Source organism: Ambystoma mexicanum, chromosome 7q (genome assembly GCF_040938575.1).
Source record: "Ambystoma mexicanum isolate Mex_15411 chromosome 7q, UKY_AmexF1_1, whole genome shotgun sequence".
Lineage (NCBI taxonomy): Eukaryota > Metazoa > Chordata > Amphibia > Caudata > Ambystomatidae > Ambystoma > Ambystoma mexicanum.
The window spans coordinates 327,272,901-327,299,605 of record NC_090941.1 but is presented as its reverse complement, the minus strand read 5'-3'; the positions used below and the strand labels follow the sequence as shown (position 1 = coordinate 327,299,605).

Genomic DNA, 26,705 nt, shown 5'->3' with positions numbered 1-26,705 from the left:
TCTGTGGCCTGCTCTGCCTTCCCCCGGTCCACTACCCACGGGGATGATACAGGCACGGACATGGCTACGACAGGTACAGATGACGACGGAGGCGACGACGGGATGTGTTCCCCGTCGCCCCCTGCTCGGGGGTGTACCCCCCCCCCCAAAGAGATTGGATCCTCTCATGCCATGATTTCCAGGGCATCCGAGCTCTTCCAGCTCTGCCCAGAAGAGAAGAAGGAAGGGTTCCTTTACCAACGGCGCGAGGCTAAAAGGAAGACGGCCCTCGCCGTACCGCTTCTTGATGACATCTGGGATGAGGGGCTCGCTCTCCTCAAGAACCCTGCCACGGCACCGGCAAAGAGGGACCGGTACGAGAAGAAGTACCGAGTCCTCGACGCTGCCCCCTTGTGCCTTCGGATTCGGTCGTCTCGGCGGCGGCAAAAAAGAAAGCTGGGGGGGGCATCGGCCTCGACATCAACTTCCCCGCCGGACGGCGAGGGCAGGAAGTTGGACACGATGGGACGGCGGATCATCTCATCCGCAGCGACGACCATCAAGGCGGCCAACGCCCTTGCTATCGTAGCCCGCTACGACGGAGTTGTGGTTCAAAATCGTCCCTCTGTTGGACTTCCTTCCGGACGCCAAAAGGGCTGAGGCCCTTGAAATCCTACAGGAGGGTGAGATTGCTTTGGACCATGCCATCACGGTGGAAATGGACATCGCCGACACCGGTTTCCGTCAGTTGGGCAACGGCGTTTGCTTGAGACGACGAGGATGGCTCAAGGCCACGGATTTCCGCCAGGACGTACAAACCAAGGTTTTGGACATGCCCTTCAATGGGAACAACCTGTTTGGGAAGGTGGTTGATGAGTCCCTTCAGGCCATCAAGACAGACACAGAGACTGCCCGGGCACTGGGAGTGCTCCAACAACGACGGCCGTCCTTTCGGAGCTCCGGAGGCAGACAAGGTGCCTCCAAGGGATCCGGCAGTGGCTCCTCCACGTACCGCCAAGCGGCAAGATCTTCAACCCAGGAAGCCTACAGGGGACGCGACAAGTCAGGTGGTGCCCATCGTCGTCAACAGGGAGGTCAAGTAGGCAAGGCGGCCTCCAAACAAGATTGAACCGACCGTGGGGTCGGGCCCCCGCCGAAGCACCCCGGTGGGAGGCCTGGTGGCGAGGTTCGTCAGCGTGTGGGAGTCCATCTCCACCGACCATTGGGTGCTGGACGCCCTGGCCCAAGGGCACGCCCTTGAGTTTCAGAAGGCCCTCGCATTCCACCCGTGGCCAGGAAGGGAAATCACGTCCCTCAACTACTGTTGGAAGTAAGGGCGATGCTCAAGAAAGGTGCCATCGAGCTCGTCCCAAAGAGGCTTCGGGGCTCCGGAGTTTATTCAAGGTACTTCCTCGTAAAAAAGAAGTCAGGAGGATGGCGCCCCATCCTGGACCTGCGACGACTGAACAAGTACATCAAGGCACAGAAGTTCCGTATGGTCACCCTCCAGCACGTGCTGGGACAGCAGGAGGAGGGCGATTTCCTGTCGTTGCTGGACTTGGAGGATGCATACTTCCACATCCCCATTCTAAAAAGACACAATGTTCCTCAGGTTCGTGGTCCAAGGGCGGCACTACCAGTTCAAGGCCCTCCCGTTCCGATTGAAGTCGCTACCCAGGGTGTTCACCAAGTGCCTCGCACCGGTGGTGGCGCGGCTGCGCCTACAGGGGGATCCACGTCTACCCCTACCTCGACGACTGGCTCATCCGGGCAAGGACAAGGGAGCTCGCCGTGGAGCACACTGCGAAGACCGTCCAGCTGCTCACGGACCTGGGATTCACCATCAACTTTCCAAAATCCCACCTGGTTCCGTCGCAAGTCACCCTGTTTCTGGAAGCCAAGCTCGACACAGTGGCGCAGCTGGCCTCGCCGTCGGAGGAAAGGACCAGGACCATTCTGGGCAAGGTGCCGCGTCTGCTGGCCACAGACATGGCCAGGGTAAGATCGATCAAATCCCTCCTCGGGATGATGTCCTCCTGCATTTATCTGGTGCGCCTTTGCAGGCTTCGGATGCGCCCCTTACAAGAGTTCCTCAACGCCCGCTGGGTACAGTCAACAGGCAGCTTCGAGGACAGGATCCCTCTCAACGAGATGTTCCGTCAGGCGATCCGGTGGTGGGGTACCCGCTCCCATCTGTCGGCGGGCATGGACTTTCAGACCCCAGTTCACCAGGTGACGGTGATGACGGATGCCTCCCTGGAAGGTTGGGGAGCGCACTCCGGAGACCTTTGGCTCCTGGAGGAGAAGTCTCTCCACATCAACATTTTGGAGCTCCGCGCAGTGTTCTGGGCCCTCAGGTCCTTTCTTCCGTCCTTCAAGGGGAAGGTGGTGAGGATCTTCACCGACAACACCACCACGATGTTCTACATCCGGAAGCAGGGCGGAACCATGTCCCCGGCCCTATCCAGGGAAGCCCAGGATCTGTGGCATTGGGCCGTCGCCCAAGGGATGTTTCTGGTGCCTCTTCATCTGGCAGGAATAAAAAACACGATCGCCGACTCACTCAGCAGGGAGCTGCGCTCGTGCCACAAGTGAGAACTACGCCAGGGTCAAGTGGATCGACTCTTCCGACGATGGGGCGAACCCCAAATCGATCTCATCGCGACGGCGACGAATTCAAAGTGCTGGAGGTTCGCCAGCAGGTTCCCCCAGCCGAGGAGCATGGGCGATGCTTTCTTGTTCCCCTGGGAAGGCCTATTTCTTTATGCGTTCCCTCCGCTGCCGTTGCTGCTCCGGCTCATCAACCAGCTCAAGAAGTCCCGGTGCAGGATGATCCTCGTCGCACTGGCGTGGCCGAGACAGATCTGTTTCCTGGACCTTCTGGACTTGTCAACGTCCCCACCAGTCAAGCTGCCGACGGACGCAGACCTTCTCTCCAGAGAAGGAGGCGCCATTCTTCACCACAACCCGGAGTCGCTGAACTTGCAGGCCTGGCTCCTGCAGCACTAGAGTTTGGAGGGTATGACATCCCGGCCGACTGCAGAGAGGTTCTTGCAAAGGCCAGGGCGTCCTCAACTCTCAAGTCCTATGGACATAAATGGAAGATGTTCTCTGTCTGGTGCCGTGCACAGAAGATTAACCCTCTGCGGATTACGGCACCTCAAGTACTGCCATATCTACTGTCGCTGTCCAAAGCTGGACTGGCTCACTCCTCAATCAAAATACATCTGGCTGCAATCTCCCGATATACCAGGACTACGGGACGGGCGTCCTTGTGGTCTCATCGCCTGGTGAAAGAATTCATGAAGGGACTATTCCGATCATTTCCGCCGGTGAAGGCTCCTGCCCCGGCTTGGGAGCTTAATGTGGTGCTGACCAGGCTCATGGGGGCCCCATTCGAGCCTATGCATTCGGCGCCTTAGAAGTTCCTGTCATGGAAGACCCCTTTCCTCGTGGCCATCACCTCCGCACGACGAGTGGGAGAGATTCAGGCACTATCCTGCAAGCCTCCATACTTGACTTTTCATGACACGAGGGTGGTGCTGAGGACACACCCCTCCTTTATGCCCAAGGTGCCGTCGGACTTCCACCTCAACGAGCCCTTGGTGTTGCCAGTTTTCTTCCCGTCGCCTTCGTCGCCGGCCAAGAGGACTTTGCACTCGCTGTATGTAGCTAGAGCGCTGAAGTTCTACGTGGACCGCACGAAGAGTTTTCGGAAGACGTCACAGCTGTTTGTGAACTTTGGGACTGTGGATCAAGGGAAGGCTCTCTCAAACCTCCATTTCCAGATGGCTCTCCGGCTGCATCATGCACTGTCACCGTTTGGCAAACCGACCGCTGCCCGGCCGTCCGAGAGCCTATTCGACCAGAGCGATCACTGCTACCACGGCGTTCCTGTCTGGTGTGCCCCTGCTGGACATCTGCAGGGCTGCGACATGGAGGTTGACGCACACCTTCATAAGATTCCACTGGGTCGATCAGGACTCCAGGGAGGAGTCCAGGGTCGGCCAAGCAGTGCTGCGCAACCTGTTCGCCTAAGGTGAGCCTGGTGAAGAGGTAAGAGTTGCTTAATGTTGAGTTGTTGTATTGATTAATGTTGAGCCTGTTGCCACCTCCCGTGGTTGTGCATGTGTGTACTGCTATGTTTTCTCTTATTCATGAGCATGTGAATCCATGCCAGACCCCATGCTGGAGAAGGAACAAGTTACTTACCTGTAACTGTTGTTCTCCAGCATGGGTCTGGCATGGATTCACATGCGAACCCTCCCGCCTACCCCTCTGCGACTCTTCACTTGGTCATACTGCCACTTCACGTGCTACCAAATCTGAGGATGGCTGCCGGGGGCGGGGCTTAGGGAGAGGGCAGTCATTGGCTGGGGGCAGTGTGACCCAGAGACCAGTGATTGGTTACTACTAAGAAAGACAGATCAGAAACGAAACTGGTACTGATTTTTTCTCTATACCGAGGATTCCCGGCCTGACGACGGGGAATATTCATGAGCATGTGAATCCATGCCAGACCCATGCTGAAGATGGCAATGCTGCCCCCTCAGGGCACGGATTCCGACATGGCGCCTCCGGGCAGAGGTACTCAAAGATCCGGTCTTTGGAGAGGATATAAGAAATGAGATCACTAACTATTTCAAAGTGAATACTGGTAGTGTTGACTCGGCGGGTACACTATGGGAAGCCTTTAAGGTGGTGATACGGGGGGTTGCCATAGCTAAGTCAAAGGGCCTGCAGGGCGGGTCCTGGCTGACCTGCAAAGAACAGAAGATGAACTAAAAAGAGCATTAGAAAATGGCAGTGTGGATACGGGGCTAGTACTTGAACTACAGCAGCAGTGTGCGGAAAATTGGGAAAGGCTCTGCAACCTCAATTATAAAAAGTATGTAGAGAGACAGCATGCGGGAGGGGATAAAACGGGCAGGCTGTTAGCGTGGCTATACAAGAGCGCAACCCCTAGGCCCTCGATTAGGACAATAACCAGAGAAGATGGTGAGGTAGTGGACACCCGAGAAGGGGTCAACAAGGAATTTGCAGATTATTACAGGGTAATATACGGGGACAAGGAGGCGGGCAGTCAAGAGGAGATAACCGAAACACTAGAAGATATAGGACTACCCAAGAAAAGTGATGAGGAAAGAGGAGAGCTTGATGCACCAATTACATTGGAGGAGTTGGAGGAGGTCGTGAAGCAGTTGCCTACCAGTAAGACCCCTGGAGCAGATGGGTTCCCTAGTGAATTTTATAAAGCATACAGAGAAGTGCTCCCCCCAATGCTAGAAATGCTTAACGAAGCGTTTGAGATGGGAAGGTTGCCGGAGTCACTCGGAGAAGCGATCAGAATACTGCTCCCTAAACCCAACAAACCAGGGCATAGCTGTGGCTCCTACAGGCCTTTGTCGATGCTGAACCAGGACAGCAAGATATTGACGGCTGTCCTGGCAAACGGATTGCGAAGAGTAATTAGCAAATTAATCCACCCAGACCAAACGGGCCATGTCCCGAATAGGAATATAACTCATAACCATAGGCGACTCCACTGGGTGGTCGAATGGGCGGGTAAAAATGAAGGCAAAATAGCAATTGTATCCTTAGACGCAGGAAAAGCCTTCGACTAGGTTAAGTGGCCATGGCTGTTGGCGGCCCTGGGAGGATACGCAGTGGGGCCGGGTTACATCAGGTGGGCGAAAATGCTATACAGTGAGCCGCTAGACAGAGTTCAAACTGGATCAGTGATATCCGAGAAATGGCAACTTAGTAGAGGTACCAGGCAGGGGTGCCCCTGGTCCCCGATGCTCTACATTCTAGCCCTAGAGCCCCTAGCAATATAGCTCAGGCAACAATATGATACAATAGGTATTGAGGTAGGGGGGGAACGGCACCTAATATCCTTATGTGCGGATGATTTGCTGTTATACTTGAAATACCCGGAAGATCATCTTCAATATATTCTGGAAGTGATGGAGAGGTATGCAGGGTTGTCCGGCATAGCGGTGAATCCTCAAAAATATAGCATATTCCTGCTAGGTAGTTATAAGGGAACCCCTGTGGAAAGGTTATCAGTGTTACAGATACCATGGGTGATTAGTTTGTTCCGTTACCTTGGAATAGACGTGTATCACATGGCAGAAGAGGAACATAAGCACAACACTGAGATAGCTGTTGAGAAAATCCGTAAATGCATGAAGTTTTGGGAGAAGTTGCCCCTAGCAATGATGTGATGGGGGGCAATGCTTAAGATGGTGGTCCTACCTAGGCCTCTACATTATTTTAGTAATATCCCACATATGATACCCAAGAAGTTTTTGCTAAATTGAATAGTATGTGTAGGGACTTCCTATGGCATGGTACCCGGAATAGAGTGGTGCTATGGAAGTTGCAGAACTTCTATGAAAAGGGGGGTTTTAAACTGCCTAATTTTGAGGTTTACTATGTAGCAGGTCAACTACAATATGTGGCCAAGTGGCTCTCCGATGATGCAACCCCTGAACTTGGGTTGTTTGGGCAGGACTGTACCCCATTTTACTTAAGGGAAATGATCTGGTTGCCGGAGTCAGAAATGAAGGAGCGCCCTGGGATGATGATGCTTGGGTGGAAAATGTGGCGTCAAGCATGCCGGATGATGGAGGACCCATTCCCATGCTCCCCGCAGGGACTGCTGGTGGCTTTAGCAGGAGGAGATAAGCAGTTGAGGGTGATTATCGGGACCTACTGGGAATCAGTGGGGCTGGTAACGCTAGGGGACATCTGGCAAGAGGGGTCCATAAGGGACTTTGAAGAACTTGGGGAGGAGGCGGGATTACATACGGGCCAATATATTGCGTACCATAGGATGGTTCAGAAAATTCGAAAAACATGGCCTGAAACAGTATTGACAGAGGAATCAGGCGCTATTATGGGGGTAATATACGACATATCAGAGGGAGGGCATGAGATTTCTAGATTGTACGAGATGGTGATGACTAAGGTTGGGAAGGAATTGACACATTTGAGACTGGATTGGGAAGCGGAGGTGGGGGCCCCGATGGAAGATGGGATGTGGGAATGTGCCCTGGGATATCACAAGAAGGTGTCAAGAAATGCCAGACTAAAACAAATACAGCTGTATATAACGCATAGAGCATACATGACCCCTCTGAGGATATCCAAGTTCGGAAACGCTGGGCGAAAGGCGTGTCCTAAGTGCGACATGGAAAACGCTGACATGACACATGTTTTGGTCATGCCCAGTAATTGAGTGTTTCTGGAGTGAAGTGGCACATAAATTGGCAGAGAAGGGGGTCACGCTCGTCATAGACACGGCCTGGGCTTGCTTGCTGGGAGGGTTCCCCAGACCACAGAAACTTAAACATGTTGAGAAATTGAAAGATTTGGCATACGTGCTAGCAAAACGGAGGATTGCCATGGGATGGAAGAAGTGCCACAAGCCATGGGTGGAGGTATGGTAGAAGGAGTTGCAGAAATGGGCGGAGGCTGAAACGATGGTATGGCAGGAGGCGAGCAGCATGAGCGGGGAAGAAGAAGTGGGTACCCTGATGGCATGGAAATCATTAATAGCAGAACTGTTCGGATCTATATCAGACCCAATGAAATCTAAGGGAAGTGAGACACTGCCACATGTAGCAGATACTGAATGCGAAGTACAAATAGGCTCATAATGGAGGGCGGGACTGGGGGAGCAGTGGCAAAAAAGTAAAAAAACGAAATGGTGTTTAATGGAACTGTTGTAAATTGCACTGCGTGTTAGGTTTGTTTGTATTGTTGTTTGGTTGGAATAAAATTCATAAAATCTTTAAAAAAAAAAAAATACTCATTTCAAATGTCACACAAATCAGTTAATAAAGGGTACCAACAGTAGACATAGGAGGAAAGCAGGTCGGTTAAAACAATAGGCCGAATAATGGGCCCCTACCACTATGCACAGTTCTGTACGAGGATCCCCCCCCACCTGGGCAACCTGTAAATAAAGATATAATACAAGCCCAGTCCATATATTGTTTCTCTTAGAAGGAAATAAGACTGAGTTTCTACCAATACCAATGAGGCGTCGATGGAGCCTTCTTGAGTGGCCCCCTTTAAGGCAGTAGCCACGGATCGTCGATAGTCGTCGAAGGTCAACTTGGCATCGAGAACCCCCAATGAATGTTCGCTGGCGTCGAGGCAGCGGTTTCGGTCCAGGCGGTGCTCGTCGACAATCTGTCAGGGACATCCTGCGAGGATGATGGTTCGTTGCCGCAGAGAGTTACTGAAGAACTGTGGCCCAGCAAGGATGTCGGCGTCTTCGTGGTATTTGGGTGGCGGGAAACCCACGGGTGGATTCTCCTTGGCGTGTAGGCAGCCTTGACTTTCTCCGGCGGGACAAAGTGATCGACGTTGCGGACAAGGGGGTCCTTCGATTCAAATGTTCTTAGGCAAAGGTGGAGCGTTACTGCTCCGGTCGTCGGTGGCACGGCATCAAGCGGTCCCTGCTTCTGGGCAACACAGCTTCGATGGGCCTCCAGCAATTATAGCATATCTGCGAACACTGGTCGATGACGGTGGACAGCTGTCCAGTGCTGCTTAGTTCTCCTCTGCGGGTCCCCATCTCCAGTCGACAGTCTTTCGAAAGCTGACTTCCAGGGCGCTTCAGCGAAGATTAGCAGTCTGCTCATAGCTCGGGGAGAGGTCTCCTTAGCAGGTCCTCTCTCAGATCAGTCCTCGACAAACTCGACCGTTATCGGATCGGGTCGAGGCAAATGCAGCAGCAGTTCTTCTTCCAGCTGGGCTTCAAGGATAAGCAGTTTCAAGTTTCCACTTCAGCATCTGAACGAATTCTAGCAGTGAGAAGCCCCCAGATATACTTTTCTGTCTCATTCATTCTGCTGGGTCACACTCGGGCAACCAATCACTCAGACGGGCATTCAGGCAGCCAGGCAGCCAATAAGGCTCACAGTGCATTCAGGCCATTCTCCTCCCTCTCAGACACTCACAACAAGGAATGTGTATTGGGACAAGTACCCAGCCATTCAGCACTCCACACTGCATTCAAACCAGTTTCGGGCAGGGCTGTTATGTTATGGTATTTTGCACTTATATAGCGCATTGGTATGGTCTGAAGGCGCTGGTAGGTTGAACGCCTTTGGGAACCGAAGTTAAGGCCAGTAGAGAGAGTAGGGAGATTCAATGGCGCGTGTGCGCACTGGTTATGTGTGCAGCTGGTGTGGTATTCGTGTAATAGCTGCTTCTTAGTGATAGGTGTGGTGGTTGAGATCAGGGGTATGTGTTCGTTCTGGCAGGATTTATCCAGACCAACTGTGGCTGCGTTAGTGCCTGAGGAGAACGCCTGGCTGGGGTGTGTGTAACCAGCAGTGTTTACTTAGAATGATGGTGAGTGAGCGGGAGATGTTGGTATGAGAACAGTTATACCGAATGGTGTCATAGTATCTCTGTGTTCTAGTTGAGTGGTGGTGTAAAGAAGAGAGTAAGCGTGGGGTGTGATATGATGGGTTACATGCTCTTTCAAACGTTCCCTGCATTCCAGACCATACTATTTACGCCACGCAGTTCTATGCGCTCCAGTCCGTTCTATGGACTTTTATTTATTCCATGAGTCCCCGTCTGCTACACACTCCGGTCTGCTCGACGTACTCATGCACTCCACGTCTGCCCCTGTATTTCACATTCACCCACCTTACGCAGTCACCAGTTCCCCGCACTCATCCGCTCCCCGCACTCATCCGCTTTATGTACTTGTGCTTTCCACGCATTCAACTCATCCGCTCCCCGCACTCATCCACTCCCTGCACTCATCCGCTCTATGCATTCGCGCTTTCCCCGCATTCAACATTAATATGCACTCATCAGGCCTTTAGAGTCATTCGCTAATACGCAGTAATCCTGTTCTATAAATTCATTTGCTCTCTACACTCATCCGCTCTATACACTAGGCCGCTCTATAAACTCATCCGCACTTCCATACTCATCCGCTCTACACACTCATTCATTGTATCACATACTAGAAACCAGACATCCGAAACAATAAATACATATTGGTCATGCACTCCATTCACCCAGGTCCCACCCACAACATGCAGTCATTGGGAAGGCTCCAGCCAGTCTGACCTGGACTTCACCACAATACCATATATGGAACTTCCACCCAACAGCTAGTCAGGGGAAGGGACAGAGTCAGGGCTTCCGAGTTCTTTGTGAAAATAAGGTAACGGGCATTAGAAACCAAGAGGCCACAGGGGCCATCTTGTCTCCTTTCAGGAATCAACTGATTCCAGTTGCAGGGCCTGGGTATCCCAAAATGGAGGATACGCAGAGCACCTATCAGTCAGCATGGAGCTGCCACCAGTCCATACTCTGCTCAGTGGGCCACCCACGGGTGCCCAACAACACACACTAGGGGTACAGGGTTATACCCCCTCCCATTGGTGCCCTAAGGGTATCCCATGGGTCTGTTCATCAAACCAAAAATAGGAAGAACTGCACTGCCAGGAGTCCCACATGAACTCCTGTGCAGAGAATATCACAGAACATGTATGAAAAAGGGCTTTAGGACAAGGTCAGGGAGGCCCTGTCCCTCCAATGCATTTCCAGCATCACAATACCCACTAGATAAGGGACAGCCTATGAAGTTATTAACACTTACATATACTATAGGTAGATATGTTCCCCTAACCAGTCACTCCCTTCAATAGGTTTTTAGTTTGCCACGTAGGATGACGTCATAGATTACTCATATCGAGGTATAAGACCCTTGTATAATCACACTTGGGTGGGAGTGCGTGAATTACTGCCTGTTATTTGCAAGATTGCCCCACTTTATTTTTATGTTGATATTAAAATAGTATTTTGCCATATTCTTTGAGTCTGTCCAGGTTTATGGTTCCAAGACTATTATTGGTAATTCCATTTAGCACATGAGACCCTTCAAGAGCACAGCAGACTACCTTTGTGTTCAAGCATTACCTTTCTGAGATTCTAACGCTAGGAGGGGAGCCCCACTTGTGGTGCAGCTGTGGTGGGGGTCACAGAAAGCGAATACAGATAATTTCAAAGTGCTGCTATAATGCAATTTTTCAAAAAGGATCAATCCTGGTACTTCTAATAAAGGTATCCCAAGAACGGATATCCTCATACTATTTTTCCATTGTGAATCTGAATGTAAACAGAAATATTGAAAAAAAACGATAAATATATTTTCCCAATGATCAACATTTTTGTTTAGGAAATTTATTTATAAAACACAATGTGTGAAATATAATAAAGTTGTCAAACACAACAAAAAATTATTATTGTCAAGATACAAATGGACAAAAAACAAAATTTGTTATCAAGGAACAAAGGAACAAATTTTCAATGAGTTCAAAGAGCATAAGAACAATCGTTATCTAAGAACGAAAATTGTTTACAATCAATAAGCACAGAAAATGCATTCATAACTTCCAATTACAGGTCTGCCTATGTAAGTGAAGACATCATAGTCATTTAGGGTTTTAGTGTTCTAGAAGTTTCTTTAAATGTAACTTTTTACGTAACTTTTTTTAAAACGTTTTTTCCCACCTACACCTCCTTCCGCACCTCCTTGAAAGCCCTTATTCTTCACTCCCCCCCCTTGACCCTCTACCATCTCTCCTTTCCCTGTCCCTCATACCTTCCCCCCTCCCTTCTCACATCCACTTGACCTTATATCACATATCTTTATTGCTCCTCTTCCTTCTACCTCCTCTCCCTTCCTGCTCTCCTTTCCCTTACCTCCACTCTAAGGAAACTGTTCTACATATTAAATCGTTGTTTGTATCATGATTGTTAACCTGCTTCTACCATTTTTCTACCTGTTATATTGTAAAGTGCTTTGGCTTAAAGCGCTATATAAACTAAATAAACCTAAACATAAATCAGGTTATGAACAACCAAATACGTTTTGGAAAGCCACCTGTTGGGCTTAATGTCAATAGCTTTCCTCAGGGCAAATTTTCCACTAGGGGGAAGCAGACAAAAAATTAAAATTAGAAAAAGGAACAAAAGTTGTAAAAAAAAGTTGTATGTATGTTTAGGGGTACGTACTATGGGAACCAATGGACAGCAGCTTTACAGCGAAACTAAACAGTTAGTGTTTTTGCTGCTTTTCCCAGCATTCATTGCAACGCCACGCTCCACCGAGGACATATACGAAACCAAGGTACTTTGTAGGTCAAACATTAAACATTGGGAAACACTGTGTGGACTTTTCTACTAAACGTAAAATGGTAGCCATATTCAAATATGCATAAATTCCTGCTTGTATGTAATCTAGAGTGCAAATAAACCACATTTGGACAAGTATGTAAAATGAGATGAAAATTGTCCCTGCTAAGAACATAAACAACTAAGGTTTCGTGTCTACTGTGAAAATAAGGTAGGCTGGAATATCTTAGGCTGAATTCGTGCCAATATGCAATGCGTTAATTTATATAAAAAATGTGAAAACATGGCCATTAGGGCTTATCCATATAACAAATCACAAAAATCATTTTTCAAAACTAGGTTAATGTCTACCAACGCCTCTGTGCTCTACACAATTGGGTAGGGATGTGCATGCACCGGATTCAATGGGTGCACCAAACTAATGGATATATGTCACGACCACAGCCCCTGGCCTGAACTAGCTAACCAGATGGGCTGCATCTAGTACCCCCATCAAGGCCTCAGGGGCCTTAACATTTGCTCCCAGACGCACTTGGAGTCAGTCCTGGCGCCTTTGGCGCCAGGCTCATGTGATAAGGCAGTAATCTGGGCCCATAGGGCATTGCGCAACAAAATGGAAGCTTCCACATGGCTCAGTTCCTCAACTGAACGATGCAGTTTAACATTTTGGGTATGGCAGGCCCAGGGATACCTGGGATACCGGTTGTATACAAATTGTTAGTTTTACAACTGCTCGAATGACATTTGACCTTTTCACAATTGACGGAATTTTGAAGGTCAATTGTACCATATATGTGGGGGGAAACCCCCACAACCTCCCACCCAACGCCAAACCCCCCCAAAACCAATATATATATATATATATATATATATATATATATATATATATATATTAGTCAATTATGAAAAGGTCAATTGTTCATTTGAACAATTGTAAACAAACAATTTGGGTAATACCGGGTTACCTGCAGGCTATATAAGCTACGCCCAGACTCCAGCACACGCTTCACGTTGCTCTGCCTGTGGCAGCGTGATGTTCACCGCGGTCAGCTAGCATCTTTATCCACATGCCGGCCCTGATCTCCTGCGAGAACAAAAGGAGACATCATTCGAGTTTGCTTACCTCCTGGGAGCAGCCCCAGCATTCCGCTCCAGGATCTTGAACAGACAACATCTCTGCGGCTCTCGTCCATCAGAAAGTCGCTACTCTGGAAAGGAAAAGCCAGAGAAAAGCAACTTAGTAAGCGTTTACTTGGACATTCAGAAAACATCTCTTAACTGCATTGAGTGGAAGGCCTTGTCCCGAATCCAGAGTAGCAGCAAGCGGTCCACTCTTTTCTACTTACCGCTCTTCATCTGCTCGGCACACGCATTCCGGACAGCATTGCTACCTGCAGAAAGACAAAAAGGTTAGCACAAAGAAGCACATAGGACTGCGCTTCGCGCTAACTTACCATCTTGTGCACAAGCATGTGCGACATCTGAACAGCATCCATACCTACAATATAAGAAAGAGAGAGAAGGGGACAATTACAAAACAAGAACACATTCACGAGACAGACTTACCTGAAGAAAGAGTTGCAGCTGGCCTGGACCCATAGTGTTGCTCCAGTGAAGTAACTAGGCAGCGACAACTAACCCAACGCGCCCCTGCTCGGAGAGGCAGGACGGAGAGCGCTCCAAATCAAGAAGCAAGGTGAGAAAAGCGCCAAGGGGGGAATCTATGGTCCGGAAGGGAGGCGGGTCCTGGGCCACCAATGACAATTAAGCTAAGTTTGACTCCTGTATTTCAGACCTGGTCTTCAGCCACACGAGGGTCAAAGGGTAAAGGTCCAAGAGTGCAGCAGTCCAGACTAGGTGACGCCCCCGTGGATACCAGGTGAGCGTTAAAATATATCGAATCTGCCCTGATCACCAGGTATGAGGTAATATAATATACACAACTCCAAAACTATTGCATCAACTGTCTAAATGAATACTTGTGACTAGGTGTATATTTTAAAATTAGCATTTGTTTGTTGCTCATAGATCAAGAAGCTGAATACTGGCTGGATTCCTCTATCCTCTGGGTTATACTTTTCGCACCAACAAGGGCCCCTACTGGTCTTTTGTCCCTAGTCTTTACCCACTAAACAATTGGGTACGTCTGTTCTAGGACAATCTAATTGAGTGCAGTCAAACAGAACTTTGTATGCAATGTATAAAGCATTCCCGTGCCACAATGTAAACATAAATAAAACTTTTTATTTAACCTTTTTCTAATTTTCATTTTTTGTCTGCTTCCAACTAGTGGTAAATTCGCCCTGAGGAAGGCTATTGACATTAAGCCTAACAGGTGGATTGCCAAAACATATTTGGTTTTTCATAGACCTGATTTAAAGAAACTTCTACAACACGAAAACCCTAAATGACTATGATGTCTTCACTTACGTAGGCAGACCTGTAATTGGAAGTTTAAGTACACATTTTCTGTGCTTATTGATTGTAAACAATTTTCATTCTTAGATAACAATTGTTCTTTATGCTCTTGGAACTCATTGTAAATTTGTTAGTTTGTTCCTTGATAACAAATTTTGTTTTTGTCTATTTGTATCTTAACAATAATAATTGTTTTTGTTGTGTTTGACAACTTTGGTTCACACATTTTGTGTTTTTTTTTTTTATAAATACTTTTCCTAAACACTAATTTTGATTATTGGGAAAATACATTTATCTTTTTTTTCCAATATTTGTTTACATTCAGATTCACAATGGAAAAATAGTGTGAAGATATCCGTTCCTTGGATACCCTTATTAGAAGTACCAGGATTGGTCTTTTTTTTTTTAAATCGCACTATTATGGCAGCTCTTTGCAATTATCTATATTCACTTTCTATGAACCCCACCATAGCTGCACTACAATTGGGGCTCCCCTACTAGTGTTAATATTACCTTTCTGAGAATCTTAATTTTTTCTCGCCAAAAACAATGCCATATAATTCCCCAAAAATTGAGATGGAATAATTGCTGCACCATATGATAGGGGCAGAAACCTTATTTTGTACACATTTAAAAATCTCTTTTGTGACATTGGATGCCGAAGTAATTATTTCTGAAAGCTGTCCTTTCTTGGCATTTTACACAGCAAATGTACAGTAATGCAATGCAGCAAGGGAAGTAGTTGAACTGCTGGAATTAGTTGGTTCGCCAGACATTTGAGATTGCGCACTGTGAGACAGTGCTCTAAAAGAGCCTTTCTTTCTCTTTAACAAGCAAGTGTTAATTACTTTCCTGGGTAGGTTTGCCAGCCCCACCAGAATCCAGACCATGGTTCCTAAATAGCCTCTTATTGTTATCGCTCCTCTTTCTATCTTGCGTGGTGTCTTTAGGTTTTTTGCCTGAACAATCTCTGAGCCCAGGTCAACTATATTCGCCACTTCTCCAGGGCTTGTTCCTTGTCTGCACCACAATGTAAGCCCCACTGGTTTTGCCACCTGCTCACAGACCCCTCTGGCCTTTGCGCCTCTTTGCTTAGCCAATACTTGTTCACTCTCCTTGGGACCTCTGTGCCCTTTTCCTCCTCCTTCTGACACTTCCATTTCCAACCTCTGCCTTTCCCTGCTATTCATCGCCCCCTTTATTCTCCATTCTCTTTCAAATTAGCATTTACTTCTCCTACCTATTACCCTAACACTCCTAAAACACCAATCTTTCCCTCACTTGTCGTCCTTCCTGATCTTTTCTTTCCCAAGCACTAACTTTGCACTTGTAATCTTTCCTCCGTCTTCCACTCCCCTGATTTTCTATCTTAAAATGCCTTCCTTTATCTTCCCTACTTTGCGGAATCTCCTGCTTGCTCCCTCCACTCAATTACACAATGTCCCGGTTATAAAGGACTCTCCATGATCCTTCAGGTAGGTTTCTCCTTAAGTTCCTTTATTGCAGTTGCATAAGATCCTTGATAGGAACCCACTGGCTCCCACCAGCCAGGCTCGCATCTCTCCAACTGCACGCATGCCTTCGGGGGTCCACACATTGAGGTGAACCCGAAGGCAGCCATGCATGCATGGCTGTTCTACAGACTTGCATCGCTCTTTAAAGTTTGTGAGGAGTAGTGTGTATGAGTAGACAACATGTGCCACGTCAGACGGTGAATGATGTGTGTGTGTGTGTGAGACTGGTAAGGAAGGGAGATGTTGTGAAGTGCTTGGATGGATGGATGGATGGATGGATGGATGGATGGATGGATGGATGCAATTGTGAGGTCTGTGAGCTAAGTATGTTGATGAGAGAATGTTTGTGTGAGGAGTTTGTAGCCCAGGCAGTTGGAGAGATGTAAGCCTGGGTGGTGGGAGCCAGTGGGTTCCTATCAAGCATCTTCTGTAACCGCAATAAAGGAACATACGGTGAAACTTGCCTTAAGTGTCCTGGAACATCCTTTATAACATGTCCCCATCCCCAAAATCCCACATTTTTGTATGGTCTCCGACCCCTTTTATACTTGTGACATAGTTGCAAATTAGGGGTTCAGTGGTGACTGGTCTTATTAGCCCTAGTGTGAAAACAAAGAAATAATATGAGGCTGGGTAGCCCAAAAGGAAATACACTAAACACGGGTTACAAAGGAACATACAAAGGTCTTTATTTTATGCTAAACAGTTACAAAAAGTCAGACAAATCAGATAGCTATCGGCCCTCAGTACAACACAGCGAACCCCAGCGTGGTTCGGTGTGCTCAGTGAGTGGGAATATTAATTGAAACAGTCAGGCTTTAATACAATTTTCAGCCTGCTGTCCAGCCCTACTGCGGGTTAACTATTCCATAAATACATTACTGATCTAGGGTTCGTGCCAGGTTTGCTTCTAATTTGTTCGTCTATATGTATCTAGTTCATCTTTGGTTTACACATCAACAAGTCAAAATGGCAACAGTGTATTCTCTAGGTTTAACATTAAGCCTTAGGACATAGTTTATACAATGTAGTTAAACAGGCGTTCCCATTCGGTTATTCAAACGACATTGCAGTTAATATATGTTCATAGATCAGTTTCGTTGACACAGGTAATCCATTACACACAGGTCAGCAAAGGACAAGGTCTCAGTTCATGACCCTAACAAGTGGCCTGTAGGCAAGTTACATATTAGCTGTACACAGGGGTCATGACGGCCGTGTTCTATTCTGAATGACATTGTCCACCATTTTATCTCACAGGGTGACTTTACAGGGAGAGAGAACCTAAAATGGCGGTTTACATTGAATCTAGGGACATGACCTTGCGACACAAATTTCTTCACAAGTAGCTTGTTAGCAGCTTGGCGTAGGCCAATATACATATATTCATAGCAATAGGAGGCACAATATAATTTCCAGTTTGACATTAGTGCCAGACTGAGCGCATGTCTAAATCTCCCCCACAACTTGTGGTGGGTTTGAGCACCGGGACCAGTCGGAAGCGGCTGCCTTCAGTCAGTGCGGCTTAACTGTCTAGTGCACGTTAATTTGGTCCATTCCATTAGTGTTTCTCTTTCCGGGTCTGGCACAGAACGATTTGCTAATGGATGTCTCGAGGTGAGGCTGAACTTGTGCCTAGTCGATGCCCAGACACGATATCTGAAAAGAATGTAGACCTGAGAGTGGCTGATATATTGACCTGTCATCGGGGGAATGGGCAGTAGGTTCACAGCTACGTTTTAGCCAGTACTTGATGTTGATCTGGTGCTTCTTTTTGCCCGTTCTTGCTAATCAGTATTAATTAGTGCAGAGCGAATGAGGGTGTGTTTCGCACTCTCATGTTGGATCTTGCCATCTAACCCAACTGGATGTTGCTGGATCTATTGGGCTGTTAGAATCCTGCTGCCTGTTTTTTTGGTGTTTTGCCGTTTTATCCCTTTCCTGTCTTTTGTATCTTTGCCTCACAAGGGTTTCAGGGATGTCATCTGTGCTAGGCACACAGTGACTGGCCTTGCCCGTTAAGCTGATTATGCACGTTCAATTCTGATACACATCCCTGAGTTTAGCGTGACTCTGAGCTTTCATTATGCCTGTTTTGAGAGCAAATGGCTCCAAAGTAACATCTGGGCACCCAAATAACTAGTTCCCTGCCTCTGTGCTTAAATCCTTTTCTCAGGAGATAAAGAAGGGGCATGTTCAGACTTTGAGATATCAAATCTGGCCCTTTGGTAGTACGATAAACCACCTGCGTCGCCAAGCTCTAAAGGGTCTCGCTTGTCTGAGGTGTTGGTCAGTAGTGAGAGAAGGAGACAGCGTCTTCAGAACATGATGGTCAGTCTCTCTGATGGTGATGAAGAACTTGGTCGACTTATAGTTTCCCCAATGCAAAGTGTGAAATCTGACATGAAGGGGTTGTGTAATCAGGAAGAGTTTACTTATGTACTGGGGGATGCAGCAAAGGATAATCAAGTTGGAAATACTATGAACTTAACCACATCCCTGGCAGTGTCAGTACATTTCCCAAGTAAAAGGGCAGAGAATCTTTCTCCTTAAGGTCTCTCACAGTTACTGACGTGTCATCTCAGGATGGAAGGTGACCAAATCGGGCAACTAGAGCCAGAGAAATGGCAACTCGTTATGGAAAATTAATATTCTGGAGTTAACACAGAGCAGACATTTGACTTTTATGCCTGGGTGGATACTATTGCTAAATCTGTCAGTTCCTGCCAGATAAGGTAAGATCACTTTTCTCAAACTGTGCAGAAACCTAACTTGGCAGGTCAGCATCATCGGACTGATCTTGGGGCGAATGTGAGCTCTCCATTTGAGGAATAATCTGATAAAACACAGATTACATGTGTATCCCAGGTTTCCTTATCTATTCCTCCTGTAGTAGCTTTAGAGCTTATTCATCATCCCTATGTCGGTGCCGTACAGACATTTCTAGAAGAAAGTCAAGCTGTACCATGGACCTGCGCGTAGGCAAAACTCATATGCCCACGATCGAGGAGAAGACCGTCAGAGAATTGGTTATGGACAAAACAAATGTCTTAATCACTAATGCGGAGAATCCAGCAGGGAACGAGCCCAAGGACGCATAAAGGGTATCAGGTAATATTATCCCCGTATATATGGTCGCCATAAATAATATCGCCGGGAAAAGGTTGCAGCGATATTATATGGATGACCATATATATGGGGACAGGGGCAAAAAAAAATGAAAAAAAGAAAAAAAAAGATTGTGGGTTGCGGGGGTGTCCCCCGCATGTTCCATGCAATAATGTTGCCACAAAAAACGGCAATTTTTCGGCGATATTTTTGCATGCCGAGATTTTTGTGGTGACATTATTACATGGAACCGCATAAAGAAACGAAGTGATCGCATGGCTTTGCCAAAAAACTGGGCCTGGGATTATTAGGAAATTTAATTAGATTGTGCACCCAGGAAAATAGAGATTGTGTGTTGTTGGGGCGTGGCAGCAGCAACGTCCTACATTTGCTTAGCATTTTTGAATGTTTAACCCATGGCCTATCTAAGTGTGTAGTGCCCTTGATATGATTTGGAATGGTTAGTCCGTTTTGCATATTCAATTTCTTGCCTGCAGCATACTGACCACACTTTTCAGTATGCGCTGGCTTTTCATGACTTCCTTTCTTTCCTCTGCTGTTTCTCTTAATGTTTTGTTATGTTTTGTTACACTTGTTTATTGTTGGTCTGTTGGTGTTAGCACCCGGATGCCTGCGGACTAGCTTTGGCGCGTTATAAATAATAAAAACTCTAATTTTGGGATTACTAATTGGTGGACGCAGTATCAGCCAATCTTGTGATGGTGGCTACCTCATTCTGCCATGGTTCTCTGCATTCAGCTGTATCCAACCTTAACTTGAGGGCTCCTTGTGGGTGCTCGCAATGTCTGCTTCCTTGCCCTGGGTCTGGTGCGCCGAAGAGATATCATGATTTGTCTGCTCTGCGGACCCTTCCCGGGCACATGCCTTTCCTCTCTGCAACTGCTTGCAAGCGGAATCTCAATCCGTGCTCGCGAATGAAGTCTGTTATTATCCAAATACAGGTCAGATTTTTGGTTGGGATTATGCAGGTGACCTAACAAGATTTCATGGTGGGGCTGAGGCCCTGGACGATCGTTTGTGTACCATCCCTGGTGTTGGCATCATGGAGCGCGTGGCCTCCCCTGGCCACCAGGTTCCCACTCGCCTCATCCCCTTGCCTCAGAGATGAGACTTAGTCACAGTGGCTACGTGATACAGGCATATAGTATGACAAATTGTTAGTGCTTTGGTAAGGATCATTTGATGTTTATCATTTATATGTTCTGTAAGATCCACATCAAGATGCTACATTTGCCAGTGCCTGTTTAGAATGTTGTAGTTTTCTGTGGTTTCTGAATTGCATTGAATGATTAACTCATTCAACTGCTCAAGTGGCACAGCGAGTAGAGCGCTCGCTTTGACATCCGTGCAGAGCCTGCTAACGCAGGTTCGAATCCCGGCGGGGCCAAACTCAGCCTTTCATCCTTCCGAGGTCGATAAATGAGCACCACACACCGTGGGTAATAATAAGCAGCGCTCAGATACCCGAGGGTTCGTAGCGCTATATAAGTGCCAAATTATTATTATTTATTATTATTAACTTTTTCAGAAAGTTGTTTGTTAGCAAAGCTGGGTGGGGATTCACATTTTGATGGGCAATGTTGATAATCTTTTGGGCTGTAGTTTGGTCTTCTTTAATAAACAACATTGTGGCGATCTGAACTAGGGCTGCTTAAGAACTGCAGCAATATTCTAACTGGCTAAACCTTAATCCATTATACTTTCAACTTACACTTGGTAATAACAAAACTGAAATATTGTTCTTTAAACTATTGCTTTACGTTTGTAACATACATTTACAGGTGCTTACAATACACTACTAATATAACACTAAGGTTATCAAGCCTCAATTAAAGTAACTTTAAGCCAATATGGAGGCATTTATGGGTTATTACTCCTACTCCAGTGATATATATTAATACTAATCAAAAGCTCCTTTACCTCCTTAGTAGCTCATTTGATATGGCATATATAATGAGCCTGTACACAAGTGTTGATAGGAGCGACAAGACAAGGAGGGGGAAACAGAGAGGACATAACGACCTTACTAGGCCTTGTCATTCAGATCGCAAGTGAATGGAAGGGGAAGGAGAGAAGTTCCAAGGGGATGGGGGGGGGCGCTGGAGAAGTGTGGGTAGTCAAAAGTGCAGCCAACCGGTGGCTCTTAAGTGCAGAGAGAAGGGACTGTAGGGTTACAGATATAGACCACAAGTGCTGGAAGGAGCCAAGAGGCAGTGCGAGGTGCAACTGGACAGGCAGGGCCCAAGTTCAGAGGGTAGCCAGATGACCAGTGCGTGGAGCAAACTGTCATCAGCATGGGAGAGGAAGAGAAAGCAGAAGCGAAGAGGAAGGTCTTGCATTACTTCCGGAACCAGAGGTGGTTCTGCACAAGTTTGAGAGAGTCAGGGAGGCTGTACCACAGGGAGGCCCCAGTCGAAGAAAATCTGCCCCCAACTCTCTGCTTAGAAAAGTGACTGACCCCCCAGAGAGTTGGAGGTGGATGAGCGGAGAGCTCGAGAAGGGAGATGTTAAGGAAGAGAGTTGGAGGTAGTGCAGTCCCAGGCCCCAGAAAGCCTTGTCGACAATGCAGAGGCTTTTGAACTTGATCCTTGCTGCCAATGTGAGCAAATGAAGAGATTTCAGAGCTGGAGAGATGCGATCCCTGGGCTTGAGGCCAAGGACAAGTCTTGCAGTCCTATTCTGGATAGGTTGAGGAGGATGTAGAGTAGAGGCAGGGAGATTTAGAAAGACACTGTTGCCTTAGTCCAGCCTACAGAGGACCAGAGCTCTGGAGACAGTGAGATTCTGGGGGAAAGCGAGGAAGGGAAGAATACCTCTGAGGAGGTGTAGCTGATAGTTTAACTACGTAGAGACGTCAGAGATGTGAGGAGAGAAGGAAAGGGTGGAGTCAAAGATGACCCCAAGGTTCTTAACCTCACCGCTAGGAGCGGGAAGAGTGCCCAGAGTGTGTGGCCAGAGAGAGGAAAGGAGGGAGCTGATGTTCCTATGATGAGTATCTCAGTCTTACTGGCATTAAGGCAGAGATCATTGGCGGCACACCACTCCTGAATTGCGGACAGACAGTCTGGAATGAGAGGAGTAGAGGCGGCCGAGGGGGATCCTGAAAGAGAGCTTGGTGTCATCCATATAAAACTGAATGTTGGAGCAGAGAGCAGCGATGCGCTGGGCAAGAGGTGCCAAGTATTGGTTGACCAGCCAGGGAGAAAGTTTGGACCCCTGGGGAACACCAGAGGGAGGGGGAGGGATGAAGAGGAAAGGGGTCAGGGGGAGGGAGACAGGCCAGGGCCTGATCAGTAATACCCAGGTTATCACTGAGGCGATTGAGCAGGATGGCATGGTGACTGCATCTAAAGCAGAAGAACGATCGAAGAGAATGAGGACAGAAGGAAGGTTAGAATCAAGGTTCGAGAGCATGTCTTCACGAATGTTCAGGAGAGCAGTTGCCATGCTTCTGGACGCTCTGAAGCCAGACTGATGGTCATGGAGACAACCAGCAGATTCAGTGTGAAGGTAAAGCTGGGAGATGGCCAGCTTTTCCAAGAGTTTGTCCAGGAAAGGAGTGATGGAGATCGGGCGATAGTTAGCCAGAGGGTAAGGATCGGCAGAGGGCTTCTTTAGGAGGGGGTGCACAAGAAAGTGCTTCAGTGGGAGGGGAAGGTTCCAGTGGCAATAGTGATTGCAGAAATTGGCCAAGGCTGGAGCAAGGATGTCAATGTGGTCCTTGATGGTTCTGGATGAACCTTGATGGGTTCTGATAATGACCCTTCCTTCCGTCTATAAGGCTAAAATATTTGCATCAAGCGCAAATGGTTATCTAGCAGGTCACACCCTTGACTCATGTAGATCTATTCGATTTTGGAGTGGCACAGTCCTACTTTTTGGCACTGTCATCAACATTGCTGGTGGTTACATGCTCTGTTGGAAATCGTTTACGGCCCTGGGTAACTAGCCAAGAAAGTTTGTTTAGCATTAATACTCTGGAGCATTAATACTCTGGCAATGCCGGATGTGACGAATCAAAAGCAATGTTTGGGCGTTCAAAGCAGGCTGTGTAAATCCCCTACTGTGATGAATTGCCATCTGTCAAGGGTGTGAAATACCTGGATAGTTTGGATTCTTATTAAATAAAATGATGCAGTGTAATTTCATCTCTGAAATTGGGTTGTCTACAGGTTGTCTACACGTTTGGCATATATGAACTACCTCTGACATTCCATTGCAATACAATACTTAGAAATGGTTTCACCTAGTCCAAAATGACTGCTATCACCATTACTCATAAAGTCTGCTCTCCCGAAATTATATAAGTTATAGGTAACTGCACATCACAAATCCTTGCAGTGCTGTGTACTATGGATGTCTATTTGGATTGACCCATGACTTGCACAGAAAGGACTGCTTACTCATTCACTTTAACATAAGGCGTCCTCTCTGTGAGATTTGGATTGGTTTTCTTAATTTTTGAATTGTATTTTATTTTTTAAAGCACAGACTTAGCTCGAGAGCAGCAGAGCGCTGTACAGAGTGTTGGTAACTGGCATTTGGGCTTTCATCTTTTAATTTAACAGCACAGTACTGGGAGGTCTGTGCATCCGTTTGTAATAGTCACTGGCCAGGTGTTGTTGAAAGAGCTGTTTTAAGAGATTTGGGAAATTGGAGAATTGTGGGGGCATTCTGAGCTGACACCGGGATCGAGTTACAGAGGGTGGGTGCATGACAAGAGAAGAATTGTTCGCGGGTCCTCCCTTTGCAGACTAGTTGCGATTCAAGCTGGTTGGTCAATTTCCTCTGCGAGGAGCATGTGCCACCAGATATGTGGAGCTTAGCCGCCAGGTACGCTGATGTGCTACTAGTGACTGCTTTGTAGATGATGCATGCAGTTTTGAACAGTATCCTGGCTTGGAGTGGAAGCCAATGTAGATTGCGTAGGATGGGGATAATTCGGTCCAATTTCCATGTTTCCGTAATAAGACGTAGTGGACTGCTTTTAGGGGAGCCAAGTGAGCAGCTGGGAGCCCTGTCGGAAGAGCCTTTTCTCCATCGTTGTGCGAGACCACAAGGACCTGCACTATGGTCTAGAAGTCCTGTGGAGGGATGAAGGGTTTGATTTTTTGAAGGATAGAGATTCTGTTTGGGCCTGCTTGCCTATCTGTTTCTGGAAGGATAGATTGCTGTCATTGGTGAAGCGCTGAGTCTGAGAGTTCTGGATCAAATCCTTCTAGGTGCATATAATTGAGCCATTGTTTGACAAGGTGTTTTTTTTTTTTAGAGGGCAGACTGATGAGGATGAATTCAGTCTTGAATGGGTTTAGTTTTAGGTAGGCAGTAGACATCCAGGACTGGATGATATTTACTCTCATGTAACACTGAGTGTTGTCTGCATATTGGTTGATGGCTATATTGGGAACTTTGAGGAGAGTGCCCAGAGGCTCCATGTAAAGGTTAAAAAGTATTGGTCAGAGGATGGAGCTTTAATATTTTTTTTTTCATGGAAACCCGGACAGATTCATGGTTCCATGCAGTTTTACACCCAATCACGCCAATGATCGTAGCATTTAGTTGAATAATTATTTTTGAATTTCTTATAGATTACTGCATCTGCACTTGCACCAACATTCAGCATGGGGTGGCACACAGATTTTATACATGGAGTCTGTAATTGTTTGATGTCGACTATGTGCCACCTACCCCCAACTCTACGTGAAGTGTACTAAAATCGCATGCCAGTAAGCAATCTTTAAATGGACTAGTGCCCCTGTGATAAGACCGGGCACTGTCACTGCCTTACTCATGGCATAGTTACCGAATTGCAGGTTTACAGGTCCAGCGTTGTGAGCACTGCTCACTCATGCAATGTATGTGTATTATGTGTGGTTGCATCAAAATAATCTACAACCCTTACTGCTATAGATATATCTTATAACCCTTGGCTCTGACTAATGAAGAAATAACCATCGCTATCCATTTTTTCTTTCTCATACATGTTTGAAATAATTCTGCCTAGTCCTCAAAGAAGTATACTTTATCATTATGTAAAATTTTGCATTTGCTGTTGCAAAGGATTTGCGTTTTCTATATACTAGCTGCTTATAGCCAGAAAAGGAAGGAAAATATAAATTTTTAGAATCGTACTTTCAGACCTTTCCTCCTGAAGAGATGGAGCATAGAATCCCATCCCCCGTACTAGCAGATGTGTGCAATTGGGAGTCCCAAATATGCTTCCTCTGGGGTCTTTATTTCTAGTGCATGTGCAATAGTTCTATGGTAGAGTCTGGTTTTGCATTTTTGGATACCACAGCCTGCATCTGAATGTCCTCTAGGAAGTTGTCAGTTTTCCACCCCTTTGCCACCAGCACACCAACCATGCAGATATTGTGGCGTGGCCAGCATCCTGTACCCGGTTTTGTAGCACTTTTGACATTTCTTGACTCTATAATTTTCTTACATTTATATTCCAGAAATTCTCACCATAGTTTCAGTAAAGTTGCTGGTACCCGGCCACCTCGTTTCGACTGTTTGACAGCATTTTTCGCAACTCTGAAAAGTGTTAATTATACCAGAGATGCACAATGCTTGGTGAACTCGTATTTCAACTTTGTATATCACATCGAAATACAACTTGTAAATTACCTAATCAAATTCTAGACCTCTAAAATAGTTCAGCATTTAGCTTATTCTTCTCTGATCTCAAGCATGTATATCTTTTATAAAAGTACTTTCAGGCGGAGCCACGATTATACAAATTATTTTCCAAACCCAGGTTTTCCATTAAATTGGTATCGGTGGAAAGAGAGAATGCCATAAAGATTATTCATTGTAAAGTATGGCTTGGGAGTTATGAAAACCAAATGTATTCTCCTCATTTGGATTATCCCATCCTGGTACATCGTCAGGTCTTTTTCACCATCAAGCTTCAAGATCTTTCACCCAGGATCAATGGTTTCTGCCACTGGGATCGAAGTTGTCCAGTAACGTATCTCTAGTAACGGCCCCACACATCAACCAGAAACACCAAGGAGTATGGTGCATAATGGTGGATGCAGTCCAGTCTGAGAGATGTTCATTTTTTTTTGTTTTATAAACTAGACCTTTTCAGCTAGCACCTTGTGCTTAATTATCTCCATGATTGGAAATCATTGCTGTATCTTCAGTGCTGGTGTAACAGTCTCACGGAGGATCAATCTTAATGATTTGTTCAGTACTCATTGGATACGACCAATACGTTTCTTTGGGAGATCAGGGAAGAGACTGTTTCAGTAATTGAGTCTGAATAATAGGAGGGCCGACACAGCGTTATTCTGTGTTTCTGTTTAGGAGGATGATATTTTTATAGTTGGTGCAGATGGAAATCTACATTGCAGATAAGATTGTTGTCTGAGTTGCTAAGAAAGTAATTCTAACGCATATTTATTTCGCTAATTGTGATGGGCTGAGATGAAAACATGAACGGAAGTGCGGTGGGAGAGTCATTTTCAAAGACTCCAA

General features: G+C 46.7%; 1 protein-coding gene across 1 annotated transcript in view; it reads left to right on the top strand.

Annotated features, from left to right (window-relative positions):
- The window catches only part of PIBF1 (progesterone immunomodulatory binding factor 1), a 1,771,771-nt gene that overhangs the window by 408,797 nt on the left and 1,336,269 nt on the right, over positions 1-26,705 (top strand). The gene's annotated exons all lie outside the window — the stretch shown is intronic.